Source organism: Oryctolagus cuniculus, chromosome 5, assembly GCF_051225735.1.
Source record: "Oryctolagus cuniculus isolate XC-2025 breed Fujian yellow rabbit chromosome 5, ASM5122573v1, whole genome shotgun sequence".
Taxonomy (NCBI): domain Eukaryota; kingdom Metazoa; phylum Chordata; class Mammalia; order Lagomorpha; family Leporidae; genus Oryctolagus; species Oryctolagus cuniculus.
The window spans coordinates 36944927-36961892 of record NC_142871.1 but is presented as its reverse complement, the minus strand read 5'-3'; the positions used below and the strand labels follow the sequence as shown (position 1 = coordinate 36961892).

Here is a 16966-nt window from a genome sequence, read left to right as displayed (position 1 = left end):
TGAACCAGTAGATGCAATTTCAGTGGAGAAATAGAAACTATAAAAATGAATCAAATGGAAATTGAACTGAAACATCTTAAAAGGAAAAAAACACCAAACAAAACACTAGATGAGCTTAAGTGCAGATTGAAGATGGTGGAAAAATAGAGCTCATGAACTTGAAGACAGATAATAGGAGTTATTCATTCTAAGTATCAAAAGGAAAAGAGAAAATGTCTTAAAATAAAAATGAATAGAGCCCCTGTCCATTGTAGAAAAATATCAGAAAATCTAACATGGATATAAGTAGAATCTGAAAAGGAAATGCAAGAGAACAGGAGGCAGAAAAAGATTTTAGGAACTAATGAACTAAAACTTCCCAAATTTGTTGAGAAGCACACTTAGTGTTGTTTTGCCAAGTCCTAACAGTTCTATTACCAGAAATATCTCTAAATCCAGCCCGTTTCTCCCAGTCTCCCACTGCCATTCATTTGGATGATGGCAACAACTGTGTCTCTTGTTGCCTAGAGGCCTGCTTCTTCCTATGATAGTTTATTCTCCATGCTGTCACCAGTTGTCTTTCTAACAATCACTCTTTTTAAAAATCAGAGCTGATTATGACTTTACAAATAGGATAATGTCTCAACTCCTTAGGCTGGCCTTCACAATGTGACCCAATCTTCACCTTCTGCCTCAGTTTCCTGATACACTCCTTACATTCCGAGCTTCTCCCCCTAAGCTTCTCCCCATTGAACAAGTCGTTTCATGCCCCTGTGCCACAGCATGGTGGTGCCTTCGTGGTCTTCCCCTCTTCTCCTCTCATCAGACTCCTGTCATGTCTGCAATGGAGCTCCCCCCGCCCCCACCCCCCAGTCAGTCAATCAGAGTTAGGGATATGTCTTGTGTGTTTCCACAGCACATGATAAACATCGCTGTTAGAACATACACGTTGGGAGAGAAAGACGGCACTATGTACTTTGTAGTGCTTGGCACAAAGTCAGTACCAAGTAAGTGCTTGCTGAATAAATAGAATTATCTGGTGTAAGTTGTAAGTATCTTTAGTAGGTTAGATCATAAGAAGCTGCTGATATTAGAGTATCTGATCTACAACCGTGTCAGGTTCTTAGGATTCAACACACACACAAACAGGCACACACACATGTTTAAATGTGTGAATAATGTAAGGCAGAGCTCTGAACTCCGGATGTGTCTGTTAACATTAATCAGGAAGATATATTGAAATATCATTTGGTTCAACCCAGTGCCTTTGGATATGAACATATTCTTATATTAGAGAAGAATCTCAGAGAAATCATTTGTTCCAAATTTTAAAAATTATATATGTATAAACGTAATAGTTTCATTAATTTTCAAATATATTAAGTAAGCACCTGCTGTCTATTCAAGCAATGAAAATTATTGGCTCTTCCTTTCTAACTTAATGTGTGAAGAATTTCAAATACAGAAAAATTATATGGTGAATACTCACAGACTTAATAATTTTATTGAATAAAACCATGGAAAGTTATTATGCCCATAATGTCTGTAGATTCCTGATGTAGAATATGTGGTAATTGTTTTAATTGCAGGCCCACGAAGTGCTGGGAAGGTATAAAACAAAAGACAATGTATATATATTATTTAGCTTGATTTTATTATTCCACATTATATTCATAAATCTTAATATCACTTTGTACTCCATATATTCGTGGAATTATAGATTTTTAACTTACAATATAAAAATATAAATATAGTCCAAATGCTGGAGTGTAGTAATGTGGATTCAATTATAGTTTGTTTCTTTCATTTTTGGGCATTCAGGAAGTTTTCCATAAACCTATTTGGGTTTTTTTGTTTGTTTTGTTTGTTTGTTTGTTTTTTAAGATTATTTATTTGAAAGTCAGAGTTACACAGAGAAAGGAGAGTCAGAGAGAGAGAGAGAGGTCTTCCATCCAATGGTTCACTCCCCAGTTGGCTGCAACGGCAGGAGCTTCTTCTGGGTCTCCCATGTGGGTGCAGGGGCCCAAGGAGTTGGAACTGGACTGGAAGTGGGCAGCAGGAACTCGAACCGGCACCCATTTGGGATACCAGCGCTTCAGGCCAGGGTTTTAACCCACTGCGCCACAGCACCGGCCCCAACAACAAACCTATTTGAATACAGATTTTTATTACTATTTTAAAAGAAAACATTGAACTTTAATTCAAGCTAAGAACAAATATTTCAGCCACATACATTCTAAATTAGTGCTGGACATTGGATTTGATGCCTTAATTTTATATGGAATACAAATTAAGTCAACTCTATGTCTGCCAATCTTCAAAATTAATGATCTCCCAGCTCAGTAATCATGGGGCTGATTGTGAATCACACTCACGCAGTGACATGATCCTCAACTGCAGAATGACTCATCGGTCTTTCTCTGTGTAGGAAGACCTTAAATCTTATAAGTGTTTGTTTCTATATTTTTGACCTATAATCATTTCCTAAATATCTATTGAACTCCTACTATATAATGGGCATCATAGATATAGAAGCATAGCAAATAGAGGCCCAATCTTCAATCTTCTTGGAGTTTAGAATTTCATAGGATAAGCAGATGTGAAAACAATAATTTTTACAAGTGGCCACACAAATAATTTATCATAACTTACTAAGACAATAAAGAAGATGTCACATTATAGTAAATCCCACCAGCTGTCACTAGTTGTTATCCTGGGTTGATGTGAGCATAGACACATCCTAAGAATAAATTCTGTCCCTGTAATGCTTTTACCCACATGTCTAGCATGTTGAAATTCTCACTGATTCTAAGTTTGTAACCTGAAACGCATACTAAAACCTGGCCTTTATTTTTTTCTTTTTCATTAGAGAAATGGTTTTGTTGCTCATTAATGGAGTTTGTAATATCAAAATTAAAAAATAGAAATGTGTCAGCATTTCTGTTTCTGCATAGATCAGGAATGATCCTAACATTCCTTTATGATGCATTTTTGAGCTGCCTCAGGACAGATACTTAAGCACATCCACCCTACAACTGCGTATCATAAGCTCCCCTAAGCAAACCTGCCCAAGCTTTTCAGAATTGTTTTGCTGAGTTATATATAGTTTAGTTAGTGCTGGGGAGAGAACGTCCCAAGTGAATGAGGTCAACAGGGATGCAAAACAGAATGGAAGTGTCTGAAAGTGTTCGTTGCTTCAGGTGGATCATCACTTCTGGTTATGGCTTCCTTCCTTGCTGCAGGTTAAATCTTGGGCAGTTTGCAGTGGATTGGAGGGTTAATCAAGACTGTTGGCAGATCAGAAGCTGTTTTTTTTCAGCTGAAGCTCTGTGCCCCCACCTCCTGTGAACCTGCTTTCTCATGGTTCTGCATATCCCTAGTTAAATCACTGGAGTCATTGGACCAGAGATAGCTGTCGGATCATGGGAGATAGAGTATTTTGTCTTTAGTGGGCAACAAGGCAAGACAACTGTTAGAGGTTGAATTCTCTTCCTCCAAAAGATATGTTGAAGTTTTTAGCCCTTAGGACCTGTGAATGTGACCTTATTTAGAAAGAATCTTTGTAGATGTAATCAAGTTAAGATGAAATCAGAACAGATTAATATGGGCTCTAAGCTAATGACTGATATACAAAAAGGGAAATTTGGAGACAGACACACATAGACAAGGAGGCCCCATGAAGGTGGAGGCAGAGATTGGAGTGGTGTATATTAAGTCATGGTAAACCAAGAATTACCAGTAATCACAAGCAGCCAGAGGAGGCTAGGAAGGATTTACCTCGTAGAGCATTCAGAAGGAAGGCACTACCTAAACCTTGATTTGGAACTCTGACCTTTACAACTGTGAGAGAAACAATTTCTGTTGTTTCAACTCATCAGCCATGTTTTTGACCGTCCTAATGGAACTGATATGCACATCAGTGGAAGATGAATCCTTCAACACTGTAAATGAAGACAAGAAAGTTTTCTGTTTCTACATCTCTTCCAACTCTAAGTAGGAGCGCTTGCTCTCAGCCTCCAGGATGAGTAGCAGTTCAGTCTTAATGTGTAAGGGTTCAAGTACAAGCAAGGCATCTGTCTTGGGATCCAGGCAGGCAGCCCCCAGCATGTCTGGAGCACATTCACAGGCCTTGCAGGACAGAGTCTTCTGCAGGTGCTGCTCACTCCAGATTGTTGTCAGCTGGCCCCACTGCAGATGAAGGCACAGCAGCCCCAGCTCTCACTGCTTGTCCTTTGCAACCAGACATTATCTCCCCAGAATGCTCTTCTTCACGGCTTAATACCCAGGAAGATTTGCGGTGTTGCATCCCAGGTAAGATGAATTATTAATACCTAAGGAGAAAGTATTTTGGAGTACTTTCATACTTTAATGTACATAAATATTCACGTATACACGTATATACCTCTATGAGGGAACTTCAAAACATTTATGGAGAAATGAAAGTTTACTTGGTGTAGGAATTTTGAAATCAGTGCAGTGGTTTTCATAATACTCATTTTTCATGAGTTTTTAGAAGATCCCTTGTGTATATGTTTACTTTAGTCCCCTGTTCAAATACCTTTACTGGCTTCCTATCTGTTGGTGAATAAAATCTAACATAGTCTCTTAGCCTAGTATTCAAAAGCTGCCACGTATAAGGCCTCGTTATTCTCTTCATGTATTCTGTAATCCAGCTGAACTCTGTGTGAACTATTTTCCTTTATTCAAAACCCAGCTCAAGTATCAACTCCCACAAAAAGACCGTCTTCCCTCAGTTCCACACTCTATTTTGAGCTACCGTAGAGCATTAGTTAATACTTCTCTAATCACATTATGCATTGGGTTGTAGATCTTTCTGTATTCATCTGATTCTCTTCCTGGCAGTACCCTAGAATTGGCAGGTGGAAACTTGTTATTATTTTAAAGGAAATTAGTAGCACTATGTATTTGTGAAAACTGAAGGCATGGAATGAGATGCTTCCTGTTTAGAGGGATCTTCATTGGCGCTGTTATCATTGCTGGAGCTAACACGTCTAAAGGGCTTATTCTGTGGTTTTTGTGGGCAATGAGCTGTGCATTCTACATGAAGCGTGTTAAACTCTTTCCCTAGTATGTGCTGAGGATTAACTTATCTTAGAGTCCAGCATGGTGCGTGGCACTAGAGTAGATGCTTCCTAAGTGTTTGTTGAAAGGCAGATCTACAGGGCAAGAGCGTGTAGCGAGACTTTTCATCCTTTTCTCTTGATCTCAATGGATGTGTCATCTTCAAGGAAGTGATTGAATGTGTTAATTAAAAACTACTTCGAGGTAAATCTCTTCCTCTTGGAGTATATTCTAAACTAAGAAGGGCTTCTACAAATTAATATGTGGTAATGAAGAAAAGTATTGAATTATAATCCCAAAATATTTCCTATATATCTGTTTCCATGACACACAAATATCAAATGAGCTCTTCATTTTTTTAAAGTCATAGTTTCATAATACACGAAAGAAAGCATACTGAAAACAATGTTCCAATACAGAATTTAAGCAGTGTTAGGATTTCTCTAATTTTAAGTGAATTTATGGCAAACTAATATATAAAATTCTGACATGTAGCTATGAAAAGTGTTTCTATAATAATTTGCAATTGTATATATTTTTTATTTTTTCAATTTATTTTATTTGAAAGGCAGATTTACAGAGAGAGAGAGGGAGAGATGGAGAGGGAGAGAGATCCTCTATCCCCTGGTTCATTCTCCAGATGGCCACAATGGCTGGAGCTAGGCCAGGCCGAAGCTACAACCCTGGAACTTCCTTCAGGTCTGACAGAAGGTTGCAGGGGCCCAAGCATTTGGATCATCTTCTAAAGCTTCTTCCAGGTGCATTACAGGGAGCTGGATTGGAAGTGGAACATGTAGGAATGGAACCAGCACCCATATGGGATGATGGTGTTGCAGGCAGTGGTTTAACCTACTAAGCCACAAAATTGGCCCATCAATTATATATTAACACAATGGTATAAAGAGCTAAGTATGTATTTTTTAAATAACCTTTATATTTTTACTATCGTGTGCTCACTTGTGAACATATGGAGTTTAATTCAGCTCACATGAGCCCCTGAAAACCAAGTTACCTTTGTGGACTTGGTATTAAATTCAGATGACTGTAAAACAGTTCAGATTCTTTCTTTCTTTCTTTCTTTGTATTTGTTTCCATGAGAAAGTTGAGTCTGATCTATTTTTGGGATTTGGTCCATGAAATTGAACTTGGTGGTTTCAGTTTCACTGTTGTTTTTCTTCTTTTAGGTTAAAAAAAAAAAAAAAAAAAAACAAGAAGCAAAACACAGGAGTCCTGGCTGCCATGACTGACTAGAAATGTGTGAATGCCACTTCTTCTAATTATACACTCTAAGGCCTCTGAGGGTAGGTGCACGATTTGTATTTTCTGGAAATTGTGGGATTTAATTCCCCTAAGCCCATCTAACCTTTACCTCTAAATAACTCACTAACTTCTAATGGCCATTAAAAGGATAACATCATCAAAGTACCTTAAAATTCATCTGCTGAATCTTATTTCTCCTTTTGCTTATAGAGATTTTTCACCATAAGAATCCTACTATTTTCTTCATGTTGTTCCCCATCCTACCATTTGTCTACCTTACAAAGTCTTCAATGTCCCGTTAGTTGAAGAAGGTCTACACAGACTCCTTCACTACTCCTTTGAACCAAACTGGAGGGAAATCATTTGACATTGAGGTTATCTCATGGGAACCTGATGGCCCTTATTCTTTCCATACTCCTCTGAGTTTCTTGGGCATTCTTATTAGTATGGATTAAAGAGGAAATAAATAAAACTTTATTCTCAAGTGTTTCCATTGCTAAAATTACTGAATATTACATATGTAGCCTTGGTGTTGTTAAAAGTTTGGAAGCGTTTGCATCCTTCTGCATGTTCTGTTGCCTTAGGCAATCTTAGGATTATTCTTCTTAGAATTAGAAATACAAATAAAAGAAGACGTGACAAGTAATTAAGATGTTTAATCCGCAAAACTCCAGGTGGTAAATTTACCATCACAGCAGATAGAAGGACCGCAAGCTGACTACCAAAAAATAGCTACCATTACTTTTGCTCCAAAGTTTGTTTTAGAGGTTCAGTAGCATCCACTGAACTTTTCCCCTGACTATCTTAACACGTCTTTTTCGTATTTGAGAGTCTGGCCAGGATTGGAAACAGAGGTGTGAAAGAATTACGAGTGGCTGTTTCTGCAGTGCTTTTGGCTAGAAGTAAAGTAAGCAGGAAATTCTAAAATGTCTTGAGGAAGTTTGTTCTCAAGAAAATTCTGGCTTGAATTTTTTTTTAACTATGAAATTTAGACAGGTTAACATTCAAATAAGAATGGAAACTCACATGATGGATAGCAACCCTGGTTGCAACTCTTCTAACCTCTTCATGCCTGTTGGTTACTTGCTAAGGTTTCAGTGGTATATTCTTTTGCACTTTTTCTCTTCTGGTGGCTACAATTGCCCTATCTGGCAGAACAGTTACATGGTATTACTTCTGTTTTACTGGTCAGGAAATGGAAGCACGCTGTACATAGCAGTTTGTTTTGTTGCTTTGCACAGGGTGTTCCTTTTACCTGATAGGCACTCCTATGTATTTTAAATGCCTTGATCTAGTCATAGATCAAGGTTATTCTGAAATACAGTAGTTCTTAGGTCTGTTCCCAGTAGTGTTTGTGAAGTTTATGAATACAAACACAACTCCTCATTTTATGCATACGTATGTTATGCTTAACTGTGTAGTGATTGTGTGTAGTCTGTATGCCTTCCTAGAATCAAAATATTAAATATATTGTTTGCTGTAAGAAAACCTTGTAAGGAATTATAATTTAAGCTGATTTGAAAGTATAGAGTCAATGAGGTAAATTCCAATTCCTGGAACACTAGTAAGTTTATGATTAAAATGAATAAGGATTTGAACTCCGTTTATATAGTATTATGATACTTACAGCTATGGCAAAAAAAAAAGTTTAAAGTGAATATTATTCACAGAGTTTAACTAAATGAAACTTGCTATCTTATAACCTGGTTTATAAGAGCTCCCTTACATATTATTAATGTGATTGTTTCAAATATATTATTAGTAAGTGCTAGTGGTAATACTACATTTGAGTCAATGTGATGATCCTTTGAAAATATCTGAATATTACCCTTTTTGAATATATATGTCATATAAATTTTACACATTCTTTAAGTATATCAACCCCAAATCCACATGAAAATGCAGACATAGATATCAAGAACATGAGTACACCTTAGAACATTTGCTTAAGAGGAAGATCAGCGTAGAAATAGAACATAGAAATACATAGGGTCTAGTTCAGAACTGCACAACTCAAGAATTGATGTCCACTCTCCTCAGCTATGGCAACAGGCAAAAGCTAGATTGTTTACATACACTGTATTTTAATGTTTGTTTAGAGAATTGTTAAATTCAACATAGTAATACTAACAGAGAAGTATACTTACATAGAATGTTTCATTTTCACAATCTCTACATAACAATTTTAGAAAGTACGATGGTCAATTTTCTGTTAACTTGGCTTTGCACAGGGTGCCCATTATTTCTGTGTGTGTGTGTGTGTGTGTACATTTCTAGTTGAGATCTACATTCGTGTCTGAGAAGTCAGTAAAGTAGATTGGGGAGAGCAGCATCCAATCTGTGGAGTGCCTGAGTAGGTGGAGGAAGAAGGAATTTGACTCTTTTTGCTTATCTGCTTGAGTAAGGACATCTCATCTCATCTTCTATTGCCCTTGGATTGGATTTACACCATGACTCTGCAGTTTCTCAGTCTGCTGGGCTCAGACCAGAATTCTAAAACTGACTTCCTTGAGTCTCCAGCTAGCAGATGGCAGCCTGGTATTTCTCAGCCTCCATCATTGCATGACACTATAAATATGTACTCATGCATTCTGTATATGTGTATACCCCAAACCAATTTTATACACACACACACACACACACAACCAGTTATATATTTGAAATTTGTTCTGCTTCCTTGGAGAACTCTACTATAAGGAAGAACCTACTATTGCAAATAGATGGTAGAAGTTTGATTGTACTGCATCAGGCAGCAGTAAATTTTCTTTCAATGGAGATGGTCAAGCAGATGTTGCATCAGGGTTCCAACACTGGATACAGTCTCACTAGACTCCTTTGGCTGCCCACGTGATTCACTGTGATTGAAGATCTCAACTTCAAGGTAGGATCTCAGAACATTGCATCTGGAAAGTACTTCCAAAATTATTTGGTCTTTTTCACTTTTCGGAAGAGGAGACAAGTCTCAGAGAATGCAACATTGAATAGCCAATATGTTTTAGGGGATTGGTTGACAGGAGACTGTCTTTTTGGTTTTTTCAGAAGCTCATAAAATGAAACTGTATTCTCAGTGACTATCTGCCTATGGGGAAAACTGGAACCAAATGAATGCAGAAAGTCTTTTATTTCAGGTTTATTAACCTTTATCTGATATGCATAGCTCAGAAATAACTTGTTTTGTACATGAATAGTTGAGCACTAACTATATTTTGGGCTTCTACTAATTTTGAAAGATACATGTATATGTGTAGCAACAGGACTATGTCTCATGTGTTTTATAACTAAGAATTTTCTAGTAATAACAAAGGGGAAGGTCAGTAGGGTAGCAAATGAGAGATAAGTACTAAGAATTCTAAGTTAATTTCCCCATTTTTGGGGGATATGAGGCAAGTTAAGTCCAGCTGATAATCACTGGACAGGCACCACGATAGCCATTCAGGTACTGATGTGTTTCCATGATGATTGGTTGTTAGCCGTTACTCCAAGTCTCTTGAGTGCCCAACCTGCCCCGTATCACTGCTCTGTCCCAGACCCCTTCACCTACACCATTTCTTGATGATGCAGTAACTGAAGGGTCACCATCTTCCTTTAGTTGATTGGCTCCTGGAAATCAATTCCTAACCAAAAGGAAAAAAAAATTAAAGATTTATTTATTTATTTGAAAGTCAGTAACACAGAGAGAGGAGAAGCAGAGAGAGAGCGAGAGCGAGAGAGATCTTCCATCCAATGGTTCACTCCCCAGTTGGCCGCAATGGCTGGAGCTGTGCTGATCCTAAGCCTGGAGCCAGGAGCTTCTTCCGGGTCTCCCACATGGGTGCAGGGGCCCAAGGACTTGGGCCATCTTCTACTGCTTTCCCAGGCCATAGCAGAGAGCTGGATCAGAAGAGGAGCAGCTGGGACTCGACCCGGCATCCATATGGGATGCCGGTGCTTCAGGCCAGGGTGTTAACCCGCTGTGGCACAGGGCTGGCCCCGGAAAAAAAAATTATCAAATACACTTGTGTAGGCAGTCTTCAGAACCTGTTCTCACATGTGTTGAGTCATTTGGTCATGATCATAAAGTGTGGGGGGGGGAATAACTCCTTGTTCATCTTTGTCATTCAGTGTGGGGAAATCTTTATGAAGACCTCTTATTAAATATTTGAAGCATCTTTTGTGTCCAAACATATTTACATAATATTCTCCTCATGTGTTCAAAACCACATCATTCCGATACTGGAGGAGGTTTACTGTTTTTAATTTTCTGATGGATTGAAAGGATGGATGATGTTAAAAAGAAGTTTATCTTAGAACCTTGGATATTTTGCATATAAGGTGCTGAAATAAGGAAATAGCCACCACTTACAGAGTTCCTTACTATGTGCCAAACACTGTGTGGGAGTCCTTTACCTGTCACACCTCATTTAATTCTTAGAATATCCCTATGAAATATGTCCTTTTATCCCTCTCTTTTTACACTGAGGAAACTGGAGGTTCAGAACAGCCAAATAACATATAAATAACATCGGTAGCCCACATGCAGTAGAACAAGGATGCAGCCCTTCCTTTCTCTAGGGCAACTGAAATCAGAAGCTGCACTCCGTCTCTGTGTTCTGAGAAGACATTTGGGTCTGCATGTCTTCACAGGCCAGACACTAATCAAAGCCACTGGGTCCAGGTGTGGGGCTGCTCTTTGTTGTCTTTCTTCTTGGGAAAAAGATTCTGAAATACTAGCCTGATTGCTATTGGGAGCATAAAGGCGAAAATTCAATTCGACTTTGATTTAAAGAATGAAGAAAGGTTCTTATTCACTAATCAGCTACATTCCACATCATTTCAATTTGTATGTAAAAACTCTTTCCTTAGTTCTGGGAAACTTTAATTTACTTCTGCCGTGCTGTGGTAGTCATTGAGTAAAACAGATGAAAGTCGGTTTTTCTGGATGTTGTGCTGTTTATTTGTTTTGTATGCACTCTTGCCAGACACCTGGAGGACATGCCTTGGATAGGACTATATGCCAGTTACCTCTGAGGGCACAGCTGCTAGTACTGTTTTACTTAAGATAGGTAACAATGACTGCTATGATAAACTCCAAAATCTCAGTGGGCTGCCTCTGTAAAAGTCTGTCTTACACCAGATCCAAAGTGGATGTTCCTGGCCAGTGAGCAGTCTGCCTTGTGGTTCTTTAGGAATCCAGACTTACTCTGCTATATTTTAGGACCCAGCATCTTCTGCTAGCTCTTCTGTGTCCAGCCAGAAAGTGAGGGCATGGAGGAAATCACATGAGAGTTTTCTTAGTGCTTCAGCCTGAATTGTGGAATAAAATCACACAGGAGGACCCAGCCGTACAACTGGATCCAAGTGCAAGGGGCATGGCAGTGTCATGCGGAGGTACAGGAAGAGTTTTGGTGACCATAGAGCAGGCCCAGCCACTTTTGGGTAGAAGCTACCACCCAAAGCCTGATTCAACAGCGGTTAGCTTTAGCAGTGCTTTATTTAAAGAAATGAGACTTCAGATTCAGAAACAAGAAGTAGGTCACTAAGAAATTCTTTGCCAATGGCGCTGTCTTCAATTTCTTCCAATTTTGTTATAAATGATTTTTCCTCCCAATTTTGAAAAGTGAATGAAACAAATCTAGAGGATGTAATGGACTCTCTTTAAAGAAACATCACATGTGGTTTTTGCCAAGAAGTTCACAGAATGTAGGAATCCTGGTGCCAATAATTAGAGAAAAACACAAGTTGAAAAGTTAACAAAGTGTCATTATCATGCAATTTGATCGTAGAGTACCATTTAACTAAATTTTAAAGATTGTGGAGGGCTGCTTGTTGTTTCTTTCTTCTGTAGAATTTTCTTAGGAAATTTGAGGGTCTTCAAAAAGTTTAAGGAAAATGACATTATGCAAACACTATGCATGGATTTCGAATGTTTTCTGCAGCAGAGTAAACTTAGCTTTTCCATTTCTTCATGAACTTTTTGAGTCATCCAAATATACTTCCAAGAAAAGGTGCTCTACATGTCAGAGCTATGCTGGTATTAGCAACCAGCAGCCTTAACTTGGCAGATGTCCGGAACACAAGTCTAGTAATGAAAGATTTCACTTGGTTCCATTTCTGAAATGAAGATTTTATCAAAGATAGCCAAATGGAAAGTTTTCGCTTCAGATAAATCATGATACAGTTAAAGTGGTAGAATAGTACTGTACCCAGCAATTAAGTGATGGTAACAGGTAAAGGGAGCAAGAATGAGAAGGAGTCCTTGAATTCTGTTGTAAGGACTATGCTTTTCACTTTGACAAAAGGAGCTATTGCAAGGTTTTGAGCAGAGGAGTGACATAACACATTGTGATTTTTTTTTTTTTTTTTTTTTTTGACAGGCAGAGTGGACAGTGAGAGAGAGAGACAGAGAGAAAGGTCTTCCTTTTGCCGTTGGTTCACCCTCCAATGGCCGCCATGGCCGGCGCGCTGCGGCCAGCGCACCGCGCTGATCCGATGGCAGGAGCCAGGAGCCAGGTGCTTTTCCTGGTCTCCCATGGGGTGCAGGGCCCAAGCACCTGGGCCATCCTCCACTGCACTCCCGGGCCACAGCAGAGAGCTGGCCTGGAAGAGAGGCAACCGGGACAGAATCCAGCGCCCCAACCGGGACTAGAACCCGGTGTGCTGGCGCCGCTAGGCGGAGGATTAGCCTAGTGAGCCGCGGCGCCGGCCATAACACATTGTGTTTTAAAAAGGGCCTCTGTCAGCTGTGTTGAGTGGAGAGTGAATAAAGAATGGTACAAATAGGAAGACTAGTTAGGCATTTTTTGCAGTAAGCTAAATGATTGTGATAGGGATGTGGACCCAGGATAATAGCAGGTGAGGTGGTAAATACTGCTTGGTTTCTGGATATATTTCGTAACTAAATCCAGCGGAGCTTCCTGTTGTATTTAAGATGGGAGAGCAAAGGAAGATTACAGGATGAATTGCCCTGAGCCAATAGACAGATAGCGTTGCCATTTACTGTGGTAGAAAAGAGTATGGGAGGCACAATTTTTAGTTGGCTGTGGAGAAACTCAGTTTTTAGCAGTTCAGTTTGTGATACGTATCAACCCACGGTAGGTGTCGAGTGCGCAGCTTGTGAGGGAAGAGGTCAGGGTGGAAATATAAATCTTGGAGTGCTAAGCAAACACAGGATACTAAAGCCATGAGCCTGAATGAAATTACCTAGAGGGCAGGTAACCTCAGAGAACAGCACCTACAATGGGGTCTTGAGGAACTGCCAACTGGGAGAGGTCGTAGACCCAGAAAGGAGACTGAGAAGAAATAGATGGGTCAGGGAAAGTCAGAAAAGTAGTCCCGTCTTAGAGCTGGGTTAAGTGAGGGAGGAAACATGATCTCAGGACATTGCAGTATTTACATCAGATGTTGACAACTGAACAATTAAATGATGAGCAAGGAATGATCGTGGGACCTAGCAGTGTGGAAGTTCTTGGCACTGTTGACCAAAGCAGGTCCTGTGGAGTGGTGATGTGAAATGAGCTGAAGAGAGAATGGCTGGAGAGAATTGGAGGCATCCCCTGTAAATAGTACTCCTGGGGGTTTTGTGACAGCAGGCAGAGGGAAAGGGCAGTACCTTAGGGGATAAGTGGTTTCAAGAGAGGGTTTTGAAAGATGAGAAGAGTAGTGGTTTTATTTACATAATAGTTAGTAGAAGGGGAGGGGAAGAATGAATGATATAGGAAAGAGAAGGGAGATTGGGTAAGAGGGGCTGAGAGTTGGGACACAAGCAGAAGGATTGTGATCAGAAAGGGTCATTGATTAATCCCCTTCAATGGCACTGATGAGACAGAATATATTAGGAATTGAGGTTTAAGAGGAAACATGGAAAAGGTGGAAGACAATCCTTTAGGATAAAGAGTAGGAGACTCTACATGTTAAGAAAATGTGATGGATTGATCCCAGTGTGCTCAAAGGATTCTGAGTCAGACATCTTAAAGGAATAAGCAGAAAATAAAGGGTGGTGAATGCCTGTTTTATAAATGAATGGCAATTAGTCTATTTCCAACTGAGTTTTGCGGGAAAAGGATATTGGACATTTTCCTGAAATTTAAAAGTATTATGAGGCATTTTTGGGAACCGTGGTTTTATGCATTTAGTAGGGGCATGTATACTCATCCGGGAAGGCCAGATTAACATTGACATAGACTTCCGCACAGTATGTGGCAAGACTAAATGAATGGTGTCGGCCAGTAGATCTTGCATTTAAAATATGAGTCTGTGAAGGGAGTGGGACTAGTTGGATAAAATACAGCCCCTAGGGAGAACTGGAGCAGGAGGCCCGTGCATTATGCCTTCCAGACGTGAAACGGGAAGTCAGGTTTTAATAGCTTTGACTTACAAAATTAATACCCTCCAAAGAAAATTCACCTGTTGCCAAATCTAGTGCCAGGCTTTGGATTCTCACAGTACTTTCAAGTCCCTTGTTTGTTTTTGTTTCTTTCTCTTTTTTTCCCTTCTTCTGGCCAGCATCTTCTGACCTTTTAGGCATGACTACCAAAGGGCTTGCCATCTATCTTCTTGATGAATTGTTTAATCAGAAGACCTAGAGAGAGGGACAGAGAGAGAGAGAGAGAGAGAGGAGGAAAGGCTGTAAATATTTCAGTTTGAATTACATGTCTCCTGGCTATGGATTTTCCTAAATTCTTTGTGTACATATAAATACCCTGTTTATGTCTTACAATTTAGCCCACATATTTTGAAATCCAACTCTTGACAACATTCTTTTTTAGTTAGGTAAGGCTGAACGCCAGTTCTCTAAGTAGAAGTTCTGTTGACCTGAGTGCCAAGGACTTATTTTCCTTCCATATACCTTCATTTTTTGAAGTAGATACCTCAAAGCTGCTAAACTTGATCTCTCACACAGTCAGATGTCAGTATTTAGCGAGTGCTGTTGCCACTAATGGTTTTTACACTTGCATTATTTTACAAAATTTACTCTAAAATCTTGTGAATTAAAGTTTCTATTTAATGTTACTAAAACAAAGAGGTAATAAATTTAGACATAATTTTTTTTTCACAGAGAATACTAAAAAATAATCCTGTATTATTCAGAGGAAATAGATTTAAAGATCACTCTCAAGAGCTGGTTGAAAAAAATGTGAAAGGGTTTAGGTATATGAATGTTGAAACGTATTTTGTTTAATCCTTACTATTTGTATTTTAAGGTGATTTGTTCTCTTTATTTACTCCATATTCCTTTGAGTTCTAGTTGAGCTTATGGATGGACAAATTAAGATGTATTATTACCTTTGTTGAAGAATGGCGTTACATTTTTATTCCTAATAATATATAGAATACATTACTCACCGCAGTCCTTCAATAGAGAAATGTGTAAATTAAAAAAAATAAACACTTCCCACAGTCCCACCTGCCAGAGCAACCTTAACAGTTCAACGGTTTGTATCCTCCAGGTTTTTTTCTATGTATGTATATGAGGTACTTTAAAAATGAATTAAAAATTAGAGCTTATTTTGGCACCAGTTTTTTCTGATACATGGAAAATGCATATTATGAAAATTAATATGCATACATTTCAAAACTATTTTTGCACCAAAGTAAGCATTCAGCTTACTGGTAAGATGCAGACGGTGATGCCTGCATCCCATATCAGAGTGCCTGGGTTTGAGTCCTGTTTCCGTTTCAGATTCCAGCATCCTGTTGATGCACACCCTGGGAGGCAACAGATGATGGCTCAACTACTTGAGTTGCTGACACCCACGTGGGAGATCTGTATTGACTTCCTGGCTCCTGGATTTGGCCAGACCTAGTCCCTGCCATTGCAGGCACTTGAGAAGTTAACCAGTGATGGGGAGTTCTATGTATGTATCTATGTCTCTGTTCACTGTCTTTCTCTTTGCTTCTTGAATAAAAAACAAATTAAAAAGCATGTTTTTGGCCAGCGCCGCAGCTCACTAGGCTAATCCTCTGCCTAGCGGTGCCGGCACACCGGGTTCTAGTCCTGCTCGGGGCGCCGGATTCTGTCCTGGTTGCCCCTCTTCCAGGTCAGCTCTCTGCTGTGGCCAGGGAGTGCAGCGGAGGATGGCCCAGGTGCTAGGGCCCTGCACCCCATGGGAGACCAGGATAAGTACCTGGCTCCTGCCATAGGATCAGCGCGGTGCGCCAGCCGCAGCTCGCCGGCTGCAGCGGCCATTGGAGGGTGAACCAACGGCAAAGGAAGACCTTTCTCTCTGTCTCTCTCTCTCTCACTGTCCACTCTGCCTGTCAAAAAAAAAAAAAAAAGGCATGTTTTTGTACAAAAACACTCATATTTTAATTCTGTCTTCCCATGAGCTTTTTGAAGTATCCTTATATGCTTATCTTTATCTTTTAAAGCAGAATGACCTCTAAAATAATAATTTTAGTCTGTATTTTTAATTGTAAATAAATAAGATTTAATTGTAAATAAATAAGAATAACTTCAATATATATTTACCTCATTCATTTTATTATATAATGATATAATATTTGGGCCAATGCTGTGGCACAGTAGGTTAAACCTCTGCCTGTGGTGCCAGCATCCCATATGGGTGCCAGTTCAAGTCCTGGCTGCTCCACTTCTAATCCAGCTCCCTGCTAATGGCGTGGAAAAACAATGGAAGATGTCCCAGGCACTTGGGCCTCTGCTCCCATG

At 39.4% G+C, this 16966-nt stretch overlaps 1 long non-coding RNA gene across 16 annotated transcripts in view; it reads left to right on the top strand.

Annotated features, from left to right (window-relative positions):
• LOC103349888 (uncharacterized) overlaps nt 1-16966 on the top strand; it is a 79142-nt gene that overhangs the window by 35347 nt on the left and 26829 nt on the right. For 9 of the 16 annotated variants that reach the window (XR_016233735.1, XR_016233742.1, XR_016233743.1 and 6 more), the window contains 2 exons: nt 5634-6362; nt 15980-16154. The exons of 1 other annotated variant lie outside the window; for it this stretch is intronic. This is a non-coding gene — a long non-coding RNA (uncharacterized LOC103349888). Of the gene's footprint in view, nt 1-5633; nt 6363-15979; nt 16221-16966 lie in introns of those variants that run through there. 6 more of the 16 variants (XR_011388523.2, XR_016233747.1, XR_016233741.1 and 3 more) reach the window with 3 other exon arrangements.